Source organism: Eleutherodactylus coqui, chromosome 2, assembly GCF_035609145.1.
Source record: "Eleutherodactylus coqui strain aEleCoq1 chromosome 2, aEleCoq1.hap1, whole genome shotgun sequence".
Classification (NCBI taxonomy): domain Eukaryota; kingdom Metazoa; phylum Chordata; class Amphibia; order Anura; family Eleutherodactylidae; genus Eleutherodactylus; species Eleutherodactylus coqui.
The window spans coordinates 195,812,777-195,831,420 of record NC_089838.1 but is presented as its reverse complement, the minus strand read 5'-3'; the positions used below and the strand labels follow the sequence as shown (position 1 = coordinate 195,831,420).

Below are 18,644 nucleotides of genomic sequence, written 5' to 3'. Positions count from 1 at the left end.
GTGTTGCAGACCCGGCTCAAAGTACTAGAAGAAAAAGCCCTGCAGGCAGCGCTTTTCCTTCTACCCAAAGGCTGGGCAGCTGTATGGAAATCAAACGGACCCGATTGTAGTCAATGAGGTCCATTTGGTGCTGTTTGGTTCCATCCTGAGACATTTGGCTGCAGGGATTCCCCTTTCCTGCTCCCTAAATGGAGTAGAAAAGTGGAACCTCAAGCACAAGTGTGTTTCACAAGGACTCTTAGTGGTCCTTGTGAAAACTGCAGAATATTAGGATTCCCCCCAAAAAACTTAAAGGGGCTGTTCAAGTATTTTTTTTCAATTTGTGTTCCCCATGTATAAAAGTAATAAAATATTCCTTACTATCTTGTCCTAACTCCCCAGAGCTCTATCCTTCCCAGGGCTCTATCCTCCCCATTGCGATGTCACAGGTTGTTGCAGCCATTCAGACTTCGGCTTTTGAATGCTAATGTCTGTAATTGGCTGCAACAACCTATCAACACTGTATCAGAGTGGAGACAGGAGCTGCTGCACTGGACACAGTGGGGAGTCGGGAGAGGGGCGGATAGGAACCTTTATTGTTTTTGTACGAATTAAAAATCTATATAAATGGACTGTGACAACCCCTTTAAATATGTTTAATATATAAAAAAAAAATTTATATAATACTTCAATTTCTAATCACACATTCCCTTTACTATCTTGCAGTTTCATTCCATGAATACTTAAATGACACATTTGCTTTTGTTTTATTTTCCAATCCATGTATTTTTTTTGCATGTAAATCATTTTTGTAATTGGATGACATTAACCCCTTCCCGCTCCAGGACGTAATGGTACGTCATGGAGCGTCTGGGTATGTATGAAGAGAGGTCGCGGGGCGACCTCTCTTCATACAGCGTGGGCGTCAGCTGTTTATTACAGCTGACACCCGCGGCCAATAGCCGCTATCGGCCGATCGCAGCTATTAACCATTTAAATGCCGCTGTCAATTCTAACAGCGGCATTTAAATCCGGTGAGATCAGGGGAGCCGTGCAGGTGTCATGGCAGCTGGGGCCTTCTGAAAGGCCCCAGGGCTACCTTAGCAGACTGCCTATCAAGCCATCCCCATCCCAGACTGCCTGTCAAATGGCAGTATGACGTAATGCTATAGCATTACGTTATACTGCAGGAGCGATCAAAGCATCGCTGGTTGTAGTTGCAGTTTGTGCGCCGTAGAAACAAGACGCACTGAAAGATGGCCGAATGCCTTTTTTTTTTTTTTTTTTTTCATTTTACTCCGCTTAGAATTTTTAAAAAGTTTTTCAGTACATTATATGGAACATTAAATGGCACCATTGAAAAATACAACTCGTCCCGCAAAAAACAAGCCCTCATGCAGCGACGTCGATGGATAAATAAAGGAGTTACAATTTTTTTTGAAGAGGGGAGGAAAAAGCGAAAATGGAAAAAGAAAAAGGGGCCGCGTCATGAAGGGGTTAAAGGGACATTACCCAGTCTTTAAAGATGTATGGTCTATCATCAGGATAAGCCACATCTGATCGCGGGGATCTGCTTCTCAGGATCCCTGGTGATCAGCTGATTGAAGGGGCTACGGCACTCGTGTGTGCTGCAGCCTCTTCAGTGTTCATATCTGAGAACAATCTTGTCAGTGCTCAGAATGCCGGATTTGCAGCAGCCGTCCCGCGTACTATAGGCTTGTCCCATTCACTTCAATAAACAACTGCTATGAAAACTGTGGCATTTTGAGAAAGAGTAGTTTTGGTAGACCAATGTAAACCATGCAAAGGCTGCAGCATTCATAGGCTCCTCATCCTGGCCTTAGGTTTTTGTCCTGCTTCTCCAACATAAAGGCGCACGCGGTCTTACAGGCGTAATACACTCTACCAATCTGCCATAGACTGCCATGTTGCCCCTTAGATGATCTATGAAGAATATGTGCACAAGAAAAATTGCAGCGTATTAAGTGCACATACACGCCAAGATAGTACATGGCTATGGGTGGTATGCAACCAGTATGCCTGCACGCTGCTAGATACGTTCGTGTGAGCCCGGCCTAAGTCTTGGTTTGCCATACCAGGAGGATATAGTATTTATTTCCCTAATACTAGTTTGTTGTTTTTTTTAGCTATTTTTCTTAAGGAAAAAATGCTGCATACAACTACCGCATGACAGAAAGGATTGCAGTGTATTACTGTGAATGTCATGAATTACAATTCAGTAACATTAAACCATAAAAAGAACAGAATTAAGGGTTCACCTAAACTGTCTTGTGCAAACCAACCCACACATTGTGTTACTTAGGCCTCTTCTGCACAGGCGACAGCAATATCGCCGCAAGAAAATCGTGTGTCACTACAAAGTTGCACGACTTTGTAGTGCTCTTTTGCTGGGATTTTGGGGGGGATTGAGATGTAAGCCCTACCCTGAAAATAAGCCCTAGCTGCCTAGAAATAACAAAAAAAAAAAGAATACATCACCTAACATATGCTGTCCACTTCCCACGCGTCTCCCCTGAGCATATTTTACTCCCCACTTCTACATGAGCCAACCTAAACAACCAATCCCTGTGAATCAGCCAACTCGAATAACCAATCACCGTGAATCAGCCAACCCAAATAACCAATCACCGGGAATGAGTAAATCCAAACAACCAATCAGGTTGCGAATGGTGTGGATTTGGGGAGTAATATAGATATATGCCTCCCCTGATGCTTCGGCAGACTTGCTTGAAGTTTTCCCTCAGTGCTTCCTGGTTTGGAGATTCAAAATCCCCGCCTCCAGGAAGCCTTGGCTGTGATTGGTTCTGGAGCGCTGCAGCTCAGCCAATCACCGCCTTTCAATGAATGGTGTTTTCGTGGGATGCAACACATAGGAAGGCTCCATAGGGAAACATGGGCTACAAAACCTCGCAAATAGCGGCTATATTCAGCAACTTGTGAAATTTTTTTTCTTGTAATGTAGCAGGCTACAAAACCTCTCTAATGTGAAGGAACCCACAGGAAAGCATGGGCTTCACATACATGTGATTTGTAGCGATGTCGCATTGCAAGAAAATCGCACGATTTTGTCGCTCATGTGAAACCAGCCTTATTGTGAAAGCTTGAAAGTAAATCAATCTTTAATCCCTTTAAATCTACAGTACAAAAAAAATGTACTGATTAGTATATCTTTATAGCATCCTTACACTGTGGATATATACAATTTGGCCATACATAGCTGGGTACTGAAGCCAGACCTACGGTGATGTGCTGATTGTCGGGTCACCTTCAGTGTGAAATAAAGTTTCCACAGTAAGACAGCCACTGTAAATCACTGTTCCAACATACAGTCCTTATCAATGGTACGATCCTGGAGTTGAGAAATGTTTCTATAAAATGTTACCCTGCACTTTAGATAGAATTACATTTTTGGAGGACCTATATCAAATGTGCACATGACTGCGGCAGTGTTATCAGTCTATCATTTTTGTGTGTAATCGCAGAAATAATTTCGATCTGTTCACATTCACTTTTGTCTCAAACTACAGAGCAAAAGAATAAGGTTTATGTGAGTGGCTAAATGTCATCAGATGGTCTTTAAAGTCAATTTACTAACGTTTACACTGACCTTTGAAAAAAAGAATAATGGTATCTTGTATACGATGCAGTTGATCTGTTTTATCTGTATCAGAATTGCTATTGCCCAGCTTTGAAGTATTGATGACCTTTCGTGTTGGGGTCTGCTGCTTGGGACCCCTGTCAATCAGCTGTTTGCCAGGCTGCTGCCACTGTGTACAGCACTAGAAGAAGGCAGCTCCTTACAGTGGCCTAGATTGTTATTGCAGGCACTGTTCTCATTTCCCACTGAAGTCACCTTTTAAAGAGAATGTATCATCAAAAAATTGTCTATAAATAAAGTTCCTATCTTAAATATATTTTTTAGCAATTTTTGGTGATTTTATTTAAATCTTATGGTCTATATAAAAACAAGTCCTAAATCTTGCAGTATTTACACTGACAAATTAATAAAGCCTAATAATAGTCTGACACTTCCAGGACTTTTCAGGAGACACCTCATTATAGCAAGCAGGATGATCGTGCACCTATATATAGAGAACACAGGATCTACCATTCATAATGTCATCACAGCTTATCTGCACAATGACCTCTGAACATGTCTAGAGTAGTATCCAATACAAGTCAATGGGTCCCCTCCTGTCCATTGTGAGAATAAGAATGATATGCTATAAAGCTTGTCTTCAAATGCTGTTAACTGATGGCAGCCCCCACAGTCATGGCACAGGCAATAGAATTAAAAAATTGCAATGAAAAAATACAAACAGATTAGAAAAATGGAATATGATTCACTATTAGAGATAAGCGAGCCTACTCGGTAAGGCAGGTACTCGAGCGAGCATTGCTCTTCTCAAGTAACTGCTTAGTGATCCGAGCAGGCTCGGGTGGGCTGCCGGGGTGAGCGGAGGCAAGGGAGCTGCAGAGTTCCGTGCGGGATGCAGCTGCTGCTGCCGTATGATGAAGGGCAGGACGCGGAGAAAGGGGGTGAGTGAGCGAGCGTCATTGGGAAGCTTTTGGGTGTGACCCGGGCATTACCTGTAGCTTAGGCGGCCCAACCCATACTTCCGGTGAAGGCATACTACACTAATACCCATTACAGTTATTTTGTTGTTTGCATGCATGTTCAGTTTATATTGTTGTTGGTGTCCTGCGTGTATGCACATCCCATTCCTCTCTCCTTCCTTTCTCTCCAGCCCTTATTTTGGTTGCATCCATGTAGGTTGATGTTCACAGGAACGTAACAATGCTCTTGGAAACCACCATGACAGGAACACATATGGCTGCAGGATGTCCTGAACATATCGCTGAGCTGTCATTGTCCCTCATACCACTACTAAGGGTGATTGACTGTTTTAAGTGATGGGCCCCGCAGACCATCACACTAGCAGTGGGGGCAGTGTGCCGCTCTGCAGCAAAGGCAGAATTAGGTGCCGTTCATTGTGCACGTGACCAGCCAGTCACTCACAGGCCTTAGCAGCCATAGAAGAATCACTGCTGAAGTCTGTGAGTGGCTGAGCGATCACAAGTACAGCGCCGGGGGACGAGCAGCGGAGGCAATAGAGGAATGAAAGCAGCAGTGGGACAGATTGGTAGTTGAGAATTTAAAAAATACAGAATAAAGCAGGCTTTATAAATTGCTATATGGAAACAGCTGTGCCTGCACTAGAGAGAAGGGTGCAGGTACAGCTGGAGCTCCCTCTTCAGCTATGCAGTTAGCTAGCTGAAGATTGATTTCTGAGCCACGTCTTCACCGAGGTGCATAGCTGATGTGGGTTTTTGTATGAAAAATGTACAGAATTGGCTGATAAAATCTATTGCAATGCTTATAGTTGCCATTCTTTTTTTTTTTTTTTTTTAAAGTGCGGTTACTCTATAAAGTTTAATAATCTGGCAGTGAAGTGGTTGGGCATACAAGCTTACAGAATGGGCTCACTGAACACGGAGGCCGCTTTCACATGGTAGAGAAAATCGTGTAAGATGCACAAATCTTGGATGAATATGAACCCCATTCTTTTGAATAGGGTCATAGACATGAGCATTTTTTTCCCTTGCATTGCAGGAAAAAAAATTGCGGCATGTCCTATCTTTGGGAGTTCCCCTGCATTGCCCATTATTTTCGATGGGGCTGACAAAGCATTGCACGGCGTGAGATGCAAAGTTTCCCATGGAAAACATGCCAAACCTCTGATCGCTACTTTCCTGAAGTGAAGTGAGGTGGTTTTAACACAAAAAAAACTGGCGCATCCATGGGAAAAAAATTTCACGTTCGCAACTGCGATGTTGGACTGAGTTTCGCGGCCCAATATTGCACTTGCCCATGTGAAATTAGCCTGAAGCTCTTTGCCTGTAAAAGGCATCTGGTTACCACATCCTGAACTTCTAAAGGGACTTTGGTGTCCATGTCAGTGCAAGTCGTGCTTGCCTTGAGCTTTTCAAGTTAAGCTTTTGTGGTCGAACAGCCATATAAGAGCCTAAAATTGCCATAAGTAATGGCAACTGTCAGCTGGAGTGATAGAAATGACACCTCTTAGGCCTATTTACATTGTATCCCTTTTTAGATTAAAACAGCATAGGTGCGCATCTCAAGTCAAGGGTGAAACATTCCCTAATACTTCCATTGTCTTCCCTCCATCATGAGCTGCTTCTTGATTCTCTGCTTGTAGTGTGAAGACATTGTGATCTCCAGGTCTGTTACACTGGCTGCTTATCCTGTTTGAGTGTTGGGGGGTCTGGCTTGAGTCCAGGGCTGCCAACCGACCAGCAATTCCTGGACAGTCCGTAAAAATAAGGCACTTTTTTAGTGTCCATGAAAAAAGTAGATGTGTCTGTAACTTTTTTGGGGACTGGTGGTACTTGATCAGGTTATCCCGACTGCAGATGTTACATCTCATGGTAAATTCTGCACAAGTTCATACCAGTTTGTGACCTATAAACATGCATCACTTATTATAATCTTTTTCATTTAGTATGGTTCTCCAACATGTCCGTTAAAAACACTGTCTGTCTGTAATTTTGGGTTAAGCTGTCTGAAAAATTAAAAATTGGGTCTGGTGACCCTGCTTGAGTCCCCTCTTTCCTTCACTTAGGCACAAGTATTCCATGCAGTAAAAAAATGGCAACCCTGATGGAAACCACCTGAAGAGACGCCAAGTAGTCCTCCATTGAGTGAATGGGGGCTTATGGCTCTATTAGCTGTATGTCACCGGAGCGCTCCCGGTAAACATACACTGACACCGCAGTGCGACGCTAGAATAGAAGCTCGTCACGTAACAGTAGCCTAGATTTATGTACGTTGTTGCCTTTTCCTCCTCCTACAGTCAATAAGGATCGCGTACAATTGTGGCTATCGGGGTGTCGCTGTGGCATGATGGAGCCACATAGTGATTCACTCAAGTGGAACTTTATACCACAGATGTTCTGGCCCCATCAGGTTAAACTATGCAGTATGAGGCATTCCTCCAGGTGCAGCTAACTGCACCACATTGGGCATAGACGGTTTACTCTAGCCCGGGCTTTATTAACCTCTTTTCCTGTCTATTTTTGGGGCAGATAACAGACTACGTCTGTGCGGATCTACCGGGACGGTGTCCCCGCTGCTGCTGCTATAATACAGGCGGCAGCGGGGACTCTGCAAGGCAGTAGGGAGCGCTGTTCGCTCACACCTGCCAGGAGTAAAGATGGCCGCCTTCCTGCCTGTTTCCGCCCTCCGCTGTCAGCGCACTGAGGAGGTGCTGGCAGCAGGATGGGAAGTTGAGCCCAGGTAAGAGGAGAGCCGCCGGAGCCCCTGCAGGAGGGGGAGGAAGGTCACAGGGAGACCGCAACAGGTGACCCGGCAGTGCAGTATGACTGAGGTGCTGCTCCCTTGTGTGGGGGTCCGGCATGATCTGACGCCATCAGCCTGTATATATTTATACTCTGCAGTCACCAGGGAGCTAGTAGCTGCGGAGAGCAGCGCTGTCAGCAACTGGCCGCATGTCTGTAGAGACCACTTCCCTGCCAGAGCCATTGTCTGTATAGTAACAGCTGTGCTGCCCCCATAACAGTGTCCCCACAGCAGTGCCCTCCCCACTGCCCCCATAACAGGTGACCACAGTATCCTCCCCACTGCCCCCATAACAGGTGACCACAGTGTCCTCCCCACTGCCCCCATAACAGGTGACCACAGTGTCCTCCCCACTGCCCCCATAACAGTGTCCCCACAGCAGTGTCCTCCCCACTGCCCCCATAACAGGTGACCACAGTGTCCCCAAAGCAGTGTCCTCCCCACTGCCCCCATAACAGGTGACCACAGTATCCTCCCCACTGCCCCCATAACAGGTGACCACAGTGTCCCCAAAGCAGTGTCCTCCCCACTGCCCCCATAACAGGTGACCACAGTATCCTCCCCACTGCCCCCATAACAGGTGACCACAGTGTCCCCATAGCAGTGTCCTCCCCACTGCCCCCATAACAGGTGACCACAGTGTCCCCATAGCAGTGTCCTCCCCACTGCCCCCATAACAGGTGACCACAGTGTCCCCATAGCAGTGTCCTCCCCACTGCCCCCATAACAGGTGACCACAGTATCCTCCCCACTGTCCCCATGCCAGGTGACCACAGTGTCCCCAAAGCAGTATCCTCCCCACTGCCCCCATAACAGGTGACCACAGTGTCCTCCCCACTGCCCCCATAACAGGTGACCACAGTGTCCTCCCCACTGCCCCCATAACAGGTGACCACAGTGTCCCCAAAGCAGTATCCTCCCCACTGCCCCCATAACAGGTGACCACAGTGTCCTCCCCACTGCCCCCATAACAGGTGACCACAGTGTCCCCATAGCAGTGTCCCCTGCACTGTCCCCAAAGCAGTGTCCTCCCCACTGCCCCCATAACAGTAGCCCTTCCTATCCATAGTCCTGGCCCCCAGACAGGCAGGTATATATGACCAGTGCTGCACAACTTCCTGAGAAAATGGGGGTCTCTCCTCAGTGACTTGCGGCCTGGCAGTAGTAGAGCGCTCTGTTCGACGGGATTTGGGGAAGATCACACTCTGACGTTTCTGTGTTAAGTGCATAAAAGTTGAACTCCTGTTTGGTCCTTCGGCGTCTTGGTGACATCCGCGCCATGTGTGGGGACATGTATGCGGGTACAGCTCCTACCTGTACTCTGACCTGATTATGGCAGCTCTGCCAGGCTCCCTGCGGTATATGTAGGTTACACAACCTTATTCACTCCATTAACCCCTTAAAAGGGTTGTACCAGGATTACAAATTATTGCCTAGAAATGGGATAAGGGATAATTTGCTGGTTGGTGGGGTTCTTAGCAGTGAGACCCCATCAGTCCTGAGAATGGGCATTGTGTGTCTCCCATTTACTGCGCCACCACAGTGAGGAAGAGGGTGAAGCACGCTGCCCTCCAGTCACGTTCAATAGGACTGCATGGACAACCAAGCAGCAAGCGCTCGGGTATTCCCGTTAGCCCATTGATATGAATAGAGTGCCCCCCGCACATGCTTACCCAGTGTGCCATTCATTCTGATGCCACTGCAGTGGAAGGACACGATTCCTATTCTCGAGATCAGTGGTGGTCTCAGCAAGGATAGGGTATAATTTGTATAGACCACGAGGAAGAAAAAGCGACTGTCCGCGCTCCTAGGGATATCAGACTCTGATCCGGGATAATAAATTCCTTTTTTTTATTGGAAATACATACAGGGATCTGCGAGCAACGCGTTTCAGTAGATACAACTACCTTTCTCAAGCTCTATACAATTACGACTAACACACAACATAAATAGACACTGAACATGTTCATGAAATTAACACAGCTACTTACCACGTAGCTGCATGATTAAAAGGGGGCGTGATGGCAGCCTCCCAGGTAACTCTATACGTAATCCAGGTAGAACACTGGGAACGCCCTTCAGCGATCCGTGTACTTCAACAAAACTTTATTTGGATCACTGCGGGACAGCAATCTCTCTCCAACAAATGTGTACACCCGCTAACCGCTCGGTTATAAAAATTAAGATTTCATTAAACATCCTTAGGATAACATTATTCACATAATACGAGTGAATAAACTTTGCATAATTAAATTATCTACAAACAACTTCATTTATCTTCCGAATCAGCATGAATAGATTATACGTCTCATAAATAAAAGTTACATAAAAACGGCACTTCCCTACATATTTAATACCATTGACATCAATTAAAATTTAATTTATATGATATTATGTAAATGATATATATCTCAATACTCCTCTAAATATTCCTCTTTTAATTGATGAAGTACACGGATCGCTGAAGGGCGTTCCCAGTGTTCTACCTGGATTACGTATAGAGTTACCTGGGAGGCTGCCATCACGCCCCCTTTTAATCATGCAGCTACGTGGTAAGTAGCTGTGTTAATTTCATGAACATGTTCAGTGTCTATTTATGTTGTGTGTTAGTCGTAATTGTATAGAGCTTGAGAAAGGTAGTTGTATCTACTGAAACGCGTTGCTCGCAGATCCCTGTATGTATTTCCAATAAAAAAAAGGAATTTATTATCCCGGATCAGAGTCTGATATCCCTAGGAGCGCGGACAGTCGTTTTTTCTTCCTCGTGGTCTATTTGAATTAAGCCCCGGTTACCCGGTGCAGCTTATTTGGATTGCCCCGCTGCTCTCCGACGAAGGTTAGATGGAATAAAGACTATTTTATAAGTGGACTTGGATTGCGGTGTCAGCGAGGTGCCTTTTTGTGAGGTATCCTCGGCTGACACCAGGTGAGTTAAATACTCATTTATATTTTCCTCATGTTAATATAATATAACATGTTATATTAAAAGCATCAAGGCGCCTCCTTATAACTTTTTTTTAGGGTATAATTTGTAATCCTGGTAGATCCCCTTCACGTGCCAAGCCTATTTTGCCATTTAAAGGGAATCTGTCAGCTACTTTGAGCCCTATAAGCTAAGCTGACCCGCTGAGTCCGGGGATATTTTTATACTTCTCCTCCCCACTGTTCCCCCGGTGTCCGCTCTCAGACCGGCCGCTGAATGCAGATAACATCAGCGTTCACTAAGTAGTCCTCCCATTCTACGCATAGAGTGGGAGGACCAACCTGTTATCCAGTATTTGTCAATAGCACCATTGTGGGGTTGATGCATTTAAACTCCTTACACACGGACAAGCGTGTTATCAGGCCGCGACACTCGAGCCCATGTAGCGCTCGCCACATGCAATTTACCCGCAGATGCGATGTCTTCTTCTGTCAAAGCGCCTCCTATCAATTCAGGAAAGCCATGTTGGAGGATCACCAGGTGTTTCCCTTTGTTTTCAATGGGACACTTCCCATTGCACTTGCATGCCCAGCGTGCCATGTGTTCTCATGTCCCATTGAAAACAATGGGCGATACATTCCGAAGTAGACAAAGATAAAGGACATGCCGCTCATGTATATAAACTAGACACACAAATCTCGCACAATTTTCTCGCCGTGTGAAATCGGCCTTATTAATTTTTTTTTATATATAATATATATTTTTTTCTTTTTTTGTTGGATGGAAGAGTAACAGGGATTCCACCATTGTTCTTTGCATTTTGAATTTCCGCCATTCATCATGTGGAATATCTGACGTGTTCCCAATACTCTATGCGCAATTCCAGGAATAACAAATGTGTACTTTTTATGTTTTACTACTTTTGTACAATAATATATATACATATTTTTTTTTTAATGTCGTCGCATTTCAAGAACCATAACTTTTTTAAAACTTCCCTGGTAATGTAACCAAATTCACAGAGGGGGCAGCCAAAAAGTCTCCAAGGAGTATTAAAGGGGTTGTCTCACGAAATCAAGTGGGGTTATACACTTCTGTATGGCCATATTAATGCACTTTGTAATATACATCGTGCATTAATTATGAGCCATACAGAAGTTATTCACTTACCTGCTCCGTTGCTAGCGTCCTCGTCTCCATGGTTCCGTCTAATTTCGCTGGCGGCTTGCTTTTTTTAGACGCGCTTGCGCAGTCCGGTCTTCTGCTCTGAGCACGAGCCGCTTCAGTGTGCTCGCCGCTACAGCTCTTCTGGACATGCGCAGACGAGCTGTAACTTCTCGGGAGCACGCTGGAGCGGCCATTCTGCTACCATCCTCTCTTAGAGGAAGGTACAGAAACTTGAGCCGCCCAGCCGTGCCGCCCAGCCGTGCCGCCCAGCCGCCCAGGTAAGTGATGGGTGACGGGTGACGGACTGCCGCTGTGGCCCCGGGGCCTGGCGCTGTGGCCCCGGGGCCTGGCGCCGGTTACCTGCTGCCTGGCGGTGGGTGACTGTGGCCCAAGAGCGTGTGCCGTGGTCGGCGGCCGCGGTGGGTCCGGTCGGCGGCTGCGGGGCGTCTGGTTGTCAGGGAGACACAGCTGGCAGCGTCTCGGGAGCCATCTTGGGGAAACTTTTTATAAGTTGCTGAAACGCTGGAACTGTAAGTAGAAACCGGCTAGAAAAGTCATTTACATGGGTGATTAGTAATGTATGCTTAATAAGGGGGACTGGGTAAAAAAAAAAAATTCACTGCTTCCTCAAGACAACCCCTTTAAAGCCCTATGAGAGAGGGGACTTGGAATAAAATAATAAACTTTAATAAATATTTTATTAAAATGAATATGACACTAGGACACAACAAATAACACAAATGGTATGTGTCACAAATTAGATCGGCGGCACACCCAATTACTTTAGGACGAACACCAATCGGTCGTGTATAATTCCCGATTCCACCGCTCAGAGCTGTATGTTAGTTGACCACTATGTTTACCACGTATCACGTGATTTCATCGGTTAGGGATCTCGAGTTTCATGCTCTTTTTGTTTGCATAATAACCTTCTGATACCGGTCTCAGAGGGAAAAAGAAATTGATGCGTTAAATATAAAGATCCCTTCGGATGGCAGAAGTTACCTGTCTGCCTGTGATCCCTACAGACTCAGTGGAACCGCAAGATTCGATTACACGAACACTAGATGTTTTATATGGTTAAACTCCTCCAATTAGATCCATTTGGGTGTTTGTTTCAAGAGGGGACTAAATCTGCAATTTTCCAGTGTCTCTAACCATCGGATCTATATTGGTATAGCAATATCAATATCAGCTGGTGGGCTACTGGTAAATGATGTTGCTTATTTTATACAGAGCTCAACAGCTGATAAAATTATCTTTGTTATTACTGTGTTGCTTATTGCTCAATTTCTGATATAGCTATATCACTCGATTAATAAACTGCTAATTCGTGATGATTTAGTTTTATATTGCTAATTACTGCACTGTCAATGGTACTAAACTCGAACTCTCGAACTCAACGCGTTTCACCACTCCATTGAGTGGATCCTCAGGAGTATTTCAGTGCTTAGAATTGATTTGTAAGGAGTATGTATAGACAAAGTTTAATTCCTTGTATGCCAGGGTAGTGTGTGTCCTAAACAAAGGTAGGAGGATGGTACACTACACTTCCAGTTGAAGGGGACCGAAGACTTGAATTAGTCAGAGGTTCAGAAGCATACAGTGATATAATATTATATTAGTACTGTAATGCTTCTGTTTTCCCAGGTCTTTTAGGGATACCAGACCTGGGCGATTAGGTAGGTCCTGACTGATTTTGTAGTCACTCAGCTCTCCCAGATCTATCTAGATAGTGGTTAGATCATAGGAAGTCTAGCCAGTGCTGAGCCAATCGTTCAATTTAGCAGATCACTCCAAGTCTGAACAGATCGGAATAAAGGTTCTGTTCTCAGAGAGTGAGTAAAGGAGCCAATCCTAATATTAGTCGCATGCCTATATTGCCTGGGACTTAGTGTCTCAGAGAATGCTCGGTTGTAGCATGGCCCATAGAGTCTACCGAAAGGTTCCCCATTTAAGTGATAGATGGTTAAAGCAAAAATAAAAAATGGTGTCCGTAGCCCAGATGGTAGTGGTAATACAGTGGTGGTGAAGCTGTTCAGTCGCTTCGTAGGATAGATCCACAGCTTTCTGTTTTTCTATTCTTATGACACAACAGAAAGCAGGACAGTGATGTGATCTGTGAGCCTTAAAGGGGTTGTCCCGCGAAAGCAATTGGGGTTAAGCACTTCTGTATGGCCATATTAATGCACTTTGTAATATATATCGTGCATTAATTATGAGCCATACAGAAGTTATACACTTACCCCCTCCGGTGCTGGCGTCCCCGTCTCCATGGCTCCGACCGAAGCCTTCTTCTCTCTGGATTAGACGCGCTTGCGCTGTCTGCCCTCTTTTGTCCGGCTCAGGCGTGCTCGCGCCGCAGAGGCCTTCTGCGCATGCGCAGAAGACCTGTGCGGCACGAGCATGCCAGAGCGGCCCCTTCAGCGCAAGCGCGTCTAATCCAGGGAGAAGAAGGCTTCGGTCGGAGCCATGGAGACGGGGACGCCAACACCGAAGGGGGTAATTGTATAACTTCTGTATGGCCAATATTTAATGCACGATGTATATTACGAAGTGCATTAATATGGCCATACAGAAGTGCTTAACGGCACGTGCTTTCGCGGGACAACCCCTTTAACACTTTCCAATCCACAGTCTGACGTCTGAAGACATTGTGATTTAAGGCTGTACAGCTCCGATGTTGGAAGACATCCGTCGTGGTTCTCTTACTGTATATTGCCAGTCTCTCTGCTGTCAGAGCCTATCTAAAGTGTCACCTCATGTAGTACTGGCTTTAGCCAGCAGATAGCGCCATTTTATAACGGCAGAAAAAGAGTAAGCCCCCTAGGAAAACTAGGATACAAATTGGATTGGAAAGGCTTAATTAAAACTTGTCACTTGATTTTATGGTCCAAAAATCACTATAGCACTAAACTGCTGGGAAATAGCTTTATTAAGATGCCCCATATAAATTCTTTGTTTCAGTATTGTCTATGAAATGCAACTTAATTGTTGCCTGTGCTGTGTTCCCCTTAAAGGCTCATGAGGGCGATGCTGCTATCATGAAAAGTCCTACAGTCTTCAAACCCTCTTTTATGGGCTTGATTGACATCCCCCTGGCCACTCCACAGGATGTCACTGCCAGCCTCCTCTAAGTCTTGCTCATGTACCATTGCTCTGTATTCCCTGGGCATCTGCAGTGATATACTCTTTAGGCCCAATGTCCACGGGCCGATTTGATTTGCGGAATCTGCACGTGAGATCTGCAAATCCAGCCGCCCATAGGGAAGCATTGGGTGTCCATACTTCATTTAACACCTGCGGATTTGTTTTTATTTGATATGCGGATACCACACACAGATAATAAATCGTGGCATGCTCCATTTTATTGCGAATTGCGCGTGGATGTACCCCATTCATCTTTATGGGAGCTTATGATCCGCAGTGCATCCGCAAATACAATTGCGGATGCATTTCGGATTTGAAGGTTAAAATTAATTAGGTAGGGAAAAGGTGGGGCTGCAGATTTTTTTCCACACAGATGACCTGTAGTGCATCCGTGAGGGAAAAAAAACGCAATCCGCAATCTCCCGCAAGCAATAAAAAAATCAATTTAACGATGACTCGCAGTGTATCCACTGCAAAAATCCGCATTAAAAAATCTGTGCATGCTGTGGCCGGAAATTCGCAGCATGCTGCAAATTGCCGCGATTCACCGCGGTCAGCCTATCTGTCATATAGGCTGACAGTGGAGATCCGTCTGACGGCTCCTGCTCCCGGGCGGTGGCTCCCGCGGTGGATCTCTGCCGCGGGATACCGCAATGGCCGTGGACAGGGGACCTTAGGCCGCCTGCAGATGCCCGGGTTGGATCCCCTGCGAGAATTCTCGCAGCGGGACCCAACCCCGCGCCCCTGCATTGACCAGTGCGGCTCTCACCTGCTCCCGTTGGTTCAGTTTTGAGACGTGCCTGCTGCTGCCCAGCCGTTGCATGCGCAGAGCGGTGCCGGAGCCCGGGGAGTGACATTTCTGTGTGGGCCTCTGCGAAACTCGCACAGAAATAGGACATGCCGCAATTTGTTTTTCGTGTATATTTTCACGCAGACAAATCGCGGCCATCTGCCTAGGATTGTGTTTTGTAATGCAATCCTATGCAGGCGAGCACGGGTGGAAATTCTTCGGGAAATCTTACCACGCATTTTCCGCTCGTGTACAGGGGGCCTTTTGCATGCATAATTAACCCAAGCAGAGTATTCTTTGCTTCTGAAGTTTTCATTTTTTTTACTTTGATGTAGCAGATTTTGTAGCCAAGTCAATTTTTTTTTTTAATAGAACCATTTTGAAAGTACATATAAATTACTAGCGGTCTTTCCATATGTCCGAGCAATCTGTTAGTCTGCGACCTTGGCATGGCCTAATAAGCATATAGCCATGGCAGGCTTGTGAACCTTTCTTAGATCCCCAGCTGCCATGTACCTCCAGTCTGTGGGTGCATTGCTGCAAATGGAGGTCCAGTTATTGGGCATCTAGACTGTTAAATGGAGATATATGTGGTTTTGCTATGTTCGTAATGCCCCAGAGAAATAAAGCTAGTTATTATTTAACCCACACAGTGCACGTCATGAAATAAAAATACAGAAAACATGGAGAAAATGTTGCCTATCTTGCTTTACCCATAACAAAACAGGCAGTGATCGAAATGTTGCATGGCTCAACAAATCCCCCTGATAACAAAAAAATGAATAAAAGTTACACAATACATCATATATACCCCAAAATTATGCAATTAGAATATACAACCTTGTCCTGCAAAAAACAAGCCTTCATATGTCTATGTAGACGGAAAAAATAAAAAGTTATGGCTCCTGGGGCGCGACTATGAAAAAAGCTGAACAATGGTCATTAAAGCACAAACTGGCTTTGTCACTAAGGGGTTAAGTACATATAGGGGAATGAATACTCAGGATCTTGTTGCTGTTTGTGCCTGTATATTGTGCCCTTTTATACAGGACGACATCCGAGATAACGACTGCACGAGCAGTGGTGTAATCACTAAGGTTGTTAGCGCTCGTGCAGAGTGTTTACATTGACAGACTTCACCACCTATGTGGGAGTGTTTACACAGAACGATAAGCCCGTGATCCAGTGATGGATTTTATGCTGACTGATACACAGCGATAACAACCTGTAAACCATGTAAGTCATCTATACTGCACGATTATTGCCCCAAATCATTTGTTTGAACACATTTTTGTGATACTCGTCCCGTGTCAGTGGCCCATTAAGACTCCTGTAAAGCTAAACATGGTCACTTCCAGCCTCTGTGTTCTCTTCACCTCTGAACACTAAAGTAGTATAATCGCTCATTGCTGTGCATGTCTAATGTGTATTTACTGTATCAAACTGTATGTGTGTTTATATAATATATTGTTTCCAACAATGGCGGTGGTGCCGTATTCTGAGCTGGTTGTGCAGCAGCTTTCATGTCCTGAGCAAGCAGAAACATTAAGAAGATTAAATGTCTGTGGCCATAAAGCTGCTTACAACCATTTATAGGTGCGATCTGTATTCCCTTTTATTTGCAGCCGAAAACCCATTCTTTGAGCTTCAGATGCACTTTACCAGGACGGCAGTCGTCGGTAATTAGGAAGGTTCGGCTGCTGTTAGGCTGCAGGCACAGACATACTTGTAAGCAAGAGAAGGCATGTACAGTCGTGTGGCCCACAGCTGGATGTGGCTCCTTATTGAATTCCATTCTGAGAAAAAAATGTATACTTTTAATATGAATTTTTATTCCTGCACTGAGTATTCTTTGCATAGAATGTAAGCAGCCATTCGCGGCTGCTGGATACTTCTGGCCACTGACTTTCTTTTGTGATATGAGGAAGACAAGTAAAACAAGGAAAAGCGGTTTTGGGGTACGTTCACACAAGGTGAATTTCACATGGACTCCAGCGGGGCCTCTATATTGAAATCGGCCTGAAATCTGAGGGTTTTCTACCTCTCATTGACTACAATGGGAATCTGCTATGGTTCATATGGCACATTTTTCAGTTCAACTGGAAAAACGAGTGTCCTATCACTTACTGATGCTGAAACGGGGTGGAATCTGCTTTGTGTAGCTGCATGCGGATCTAAAGAAATCCATGCGTGGTTACCAAAACACTGATGGTAATGACAGATATTAAAGGGGTTGTCCCGCGGCAGCAAGTGGGTCTATACACTTCTGTATGGCCATATTAATGCACTTTGTAATGTACATTGTGCATTAATTATGAGCCATACAGAAGTTAAGAAGTTTTTCACTTACCTGCTCCGTTGCTAGCGTCCTCGTTTCCATGGAGCCGACTAATTTTCGGCGTCTAATGGCCAAATTAGCCGCGCTTGCGCAGTCCGGGTCTTCTTGTTTTCTTAATGGGGCCGCTCGTGCAGGATGCCGGCTCCGTGTAGCTCCGCCCCGTCACGTGCCGATTCCAGCCAATCAGGAGGCTGGAATCGGCAATGGACCGCACAGAAGCCCTGCGGTCCACCGAGGGAGAAGATCCCGGCGGCCATCTTCAACCGGTAAGAAGTCACCGGAGCGCGGGGATTCAGGTAAGCGCTGTGCGTTTTTTTTTTTTTAAGTCCCTGCATCGGGGTTGTCTCGCGCCGAACGGGGGGGGGGGGGGGGGTTGAAAAAAAAAACAAAACGTTTCGGCGCGGGACAACCCCTTTAATCGACACACTTCAAGGCCCACCCAGACAAACGTTTTTCCTGTCCTTGTACTATCCGTGTATTTCAAGAACCACAAATAGACCCATTATAGCCAGGTAGGTTTTTTTGGTCTACATGAAAAAAATCGCTGCATGTCCTATTCTACCCTCATCCCACCACCCAGACTAAATTAGAAGCTTCAGCATGACTTGTGTTGGTAACTTGTATTTCAGCCTTCACAGAGATTGGAGCGGAGAATATTTATGATGGGACTGGGAGCTATTTTTTCAAGCTCGTTAATATATGTATGTGGGAGATTTATTATGACCATCTTAAATTTAGACTGCTTAAGACTAGAATAGGTAAAGTAAGACCCTTCAGAGACCCGGACCAGAATAAAACCCGGACCAATAAATTCTGGTTGTTGCTGTCTCAGGAACTCTCCACTAATATGCAGATAGAAATAAAAGTAGGTCTCTTTGCAGCGCTGGACAAGAGCACC

The 18,644-nt window shown here is 45.4% G+C and overlaps 1 protein-coding gene across 3 annotated transcripts in view; it reads left to right on the top strand.

Moving 5' to 3' along the window:
* Nucleotides 1-7,233: 7,233 nt before the first annotated feature.
* Nucleotides 7,234-18,644, top strand: part of MEST (mesoderm specific transcript) — a 30,836-nt gene continuing 19,425 nt past the window's right edge. The window contains exon 1 of one of the 3 annotated variants that reach the window (XM_066592148.1): nucleotides 7,234-7,315. The gene's annotated coding sequence lies outside the window, so the exon portion shown is untranslated. Of the gene's footprint in view, nucleotides 7,407-18,644 lie in introns of all 3 variants that reach the window. The other 2 variants (XM_066592149.1, XM_066592150.1) reach the window with 2 other exon arrangements.